The 4,121-nt window shown below is 35.8% G+C and overlaps 1 long non-coding RNA gene across 1 annotated transcript in view; it reads right to left on the reverse strand.

The window, feature by feature from the left end:
* The window catches only part of LOC106881669 (uncharacterized), a 17,958-nt gene that overhangs the window by 2,427 nt on the left and 11,410 nt on the right, over positions 1-4,121 (reverse strand). The gene's annotated exons all lie outside the window — the stretch shown is intronic.

The raw sequence follows: 4,121 nt of genomic DNA on the forward strand, positions 1-4,121 counted from the left end.
TATTATTATTATTATTATTATTATTATTATTATTATTATTATTATTAAGGCGGCAAGCTGGCTGAATCGTTAGCATGCCGGGCAAAATGCTTAGCGGTATTTCTTCTGCTGCTACATTCTGAGTTCAAATCCAGCCAAGGTCAACTTTGCCTTTCGTCCTTTCAGGGCCAATAAATTAAGCACCAGTCAAGTACTGGGGTTGATGTAGTTGACTATCCCCCTCCCCACAAATTCCAGGCCTTATGCCATTAATAGAAAGGTTTATTATAATTAATATGCATTATTATTATCATCATTACTAATTCTTTAATTTCTCACCCATATACTTGCATACACACACACACACATGCAAATACAATGTGAGGAATACATTTCATGAGCATAAATATTGATTTCAAAGGTCAGTAATTTCATGGGAGAGAATAAAGTCAATTACATCAACCCCAGTGTTCAACTGGTACTTATTTTATCAACCTCGAAAGGATGAAAGGCAAAGTTGACCTTGACTAAATTAGAACTCAGAACATAAAGACACAAAGCGCCACTAAGCATTTTTCCAGGTATGCTAATGATTCTGTAGTTCACTGTCTTAACATGAACATAGATATTAATATGAATATAATGAATTTATAATATAATAATATATATACATATGTTATCAAATACTCGTGTGCATTTCTTCAGAGGGAGACAAGCTTTGCAGAAATGTTTCATGAAGACACAGCTTGGATTTTAATTCCATCTATACTATATTTATATAGCACCCATGCTGGTGGCACATAAAAAGCACCTTTCAAGTGCTGGGCCTCACGGAGGCAATGACAAATGACCAAGACCTTTGGCAATATGCTGTACTTAAGAAGAAAGATCCATCAAGCCAAGTGAAATTGTAGTTGTGGCAGATACTGGTATCATGCAACTGACGCCCATGCTGGTGGTATGTAAAAGCATCCATTACACTCTAAGAGTGGTTGGTGTTAGGAAGAGCATCCAGCTGTAGAAACCATGCCAAATCAGACTGGAGTCTGGTGTAACCCCTCAGCTTACCAGCCCTGATCAAACCATCCAACCCATGCCAGCATGGACAAACGGATGCCAAATGATGATGATGATATATATATATATATCATTATCATCATCATTAGGGTCTGCTTTCCATGCTGGCATGGGTTGGACAGTTGACTGGAACTGATAAGCCAGAGAGTTGTACCGGGTTCCAGTTGGGTTTGGCTTAGTTTCTACGGCTGGATGCCCTTCCTAATGCCAACCTCTCCAAGAGTGTAGTGGGTACCTTTTAAGTGCCACCAGCAAGAGTGCTTTTTACGTATCACAGGCACAGGTATCTTTTATGTGTCACAGGCACAGGTGCCTTTTATGTGCCCCCAGCACCAGCCATGACTGTGATTTCACTTAGTTTGATGAGTTTTCTAAAGCACAGTAAATCATCAAAGGTCTCGATAATTTATCATTGCCTCCAAGAGACCCAACATTTGAAGATCATGCTTCACCACCTTATCCCATGTCTTCCTGGGTCTACCTCTTCCATAGGTCCTTCCACAGTTAGAGATCATATACATAGGTGGTTGGCATTAGGAAGGACATCCAGCTATAAAAACCTCCTAAAATTATTCCTTAGTTTCAACTCCACATTATTTCTTAGGTTAACATGCAGTTTGGTGTCATAAAAAAATGAAAGTAAATTGAGCTAAAAATGACAATAGTGGAATTTCATAAACACAGGCACCTAGTTATATAATATCTTCTAGTGATAGCATGAGCATTTCTGAAATACCAGCTGAGATGCATTGCTGCTGTGCAGTACACCCAACAACAAACACTGCTGTGGAGCCACAGAAATGCGTTTGATATCCAATGGTTCAGTTTCTTATTTTAGTTTAGGCCACATGCATAGTTGTGAAGTATGCTTTAAATTTTGCTGATCCAATGATGAGGGCATTCATTCACTAACTGTTGAATGGTGGTGGATACTCATTAAGAAGAAATTCAGGTGACACTGCAGAATGAGAGATGCTTTATTAATATTATATCTGCATGAACATACATGACAGAGACTGTGAAAAAGTTATATGTACATTTTAGGCATTGTTTCCATGTTATATGAACATAATAAAATTAGGGGATTTCATTGGCATCACTTCAACTTTCTCTCACAGTTTACTTTTACTTTTTAAGGCACTAAACTGCATGTTAACCATTTCTTGCGTTAAAGAGAATCAGATGAAATATTTTACATATAAACATCACTTTCACAGAAAGCAGTTTAACATAGAAACTATTATTTTCTTTTTTTTAATAGAAGGCTATATCAGATAAACATTTTAGAGTTATAGACAATTTAATTGGAAGATTATATCGAATAAATATTTTGGAGTTCTAGACATTTAGAGATTTCCATTATTCGAATTGCAAGATATTAATGTATGGATTTATTTTATATGTAAAGAGATGCTATACCTGGTACTGGAAACAAGAATGAAACACAAGGAAGCCATTTTTACTTAGTAATTATCATTTAAAAGTGGCATTGTAATTAATAATAAAATTATCTCAAATAGAAACAAACAGCTAATTTTCAGGTGAATGGAAATATAATAATAAGAACAAAATGCCACATTTTATTTAAATATAATAAATAATATGAAAAGCTATTAAATATATGAACATATGAGAAGTTATTAAACATTTAATAACTCATGACACATTACTGGTGAAGAATTACAATATATTTCACAGAATGGATATTATATATTTTATATAATGATACTAGGGTAAACATGCAGTTTAATGTCGTAAAAATGTGGAATATACTGCAAAGAAAATGAAGACAGCAAAATCCTAAATAATAGTTATATAATATCTTCTAGTGATAGCATGACAATTTCTGAAACGACAACTGAGACATACCACTGCAACATAAGTATACCCAGCAATACTTGTGAGAAGCTACAGGGGACACGTTTGATATCCAATGAGTTAGTTTCCTATATTAGTTTAGGCCACTTCTGTAATTGTGAAGCTATGAACCAATTTTTAAAATTTTGTTGATCCAATGATGAGAACATCTATAAAAGACTATCAAAGGGCAATGGATGTTTACCAAGAAGAAACTCAGGTGACAATGCAGAACGAGTGGTGCTTTATTTGCAGTGTTTCTCAACCATTTTTTACCTTTAGACTCCGTTCGTTCTTATTTAACTCTGGGAACCCTTCCTCCACATTGCCATTTACTCTTTTACTTGTTTCAGTCATTTGACTGTGGCCATGCTGGAGCACCGCCTTTATAGTCGAGCAAATCAACCCCAGAGCGTATTCTTTGTAAGCCTAGTACTTATTCTATCGGTTTCTTTTGCTGAACCGCTAAGTTACGGGGACATAAACACACCAGCATCGGTTGTCAAGCGATGCTGGGGGAGACAAACAGACACACAAACACACACACATACATATATATATATATATATATATATATACACATATACGACGGGCTTCTTCCAGTTTCCGCCTATCAAATCCACTCACAAGGCTTTGGACAATCCGAGGCTATAGAAGACACTTGCCCAAGGTGCCACGCAGTGGGACTGAACCTGGGACCATGTGGTTGGTAAGCAAGCTACTTACCACACAGCCACTCCTGCGCCTATACTGTTTAAAAAATCCTATTATATTTTTAAATATTATTAGGAATTGTATAAACAAAGTTGTTAAAATATTTTGTGTATTGTAGAAATATAACCAATATATTGAAGATAAATTTTAACAACAAAATTTCACATGAACCCCTAAGGGTCATATGGCCTCCGATTGATAACCACTGATTTACATTGTATCAGTATGAGAAAATGTGGTGAAATAAGTTCAGAGACCATGAAAAAGATTTATGTATGTTCTACACATCATTTTTATGTTGTATAAATATAATGAAACCAGGGACTTCACTGTCATCACTTTCAGTGTCTATTGTTTTTCTGCTGTCATGTTTTTAGGACACTAAATTGCATGTAAAACACGATACTTCACACACACATACATACACACACACACACACACACACACACACACACACACACACACACACACACACACACACACACACACACACA

This window comes from Octopus bimaculoides, chromosome 14, assembly GCF_001194135.2.
Source record: "Octopus bimaculoides isolate UCB-OBI-ISO-001 chromosome 14, ASM119413v2, whole genome shotgun sequence".
In the NCBI taxonomy this organism is placed as follows: domain Eukaryota; kingdom Metazoa; phylum Mollusca; class Cephalopoda; order Octopoda; family Octopodidae; genus Octopus; species Octopus bimaculoides.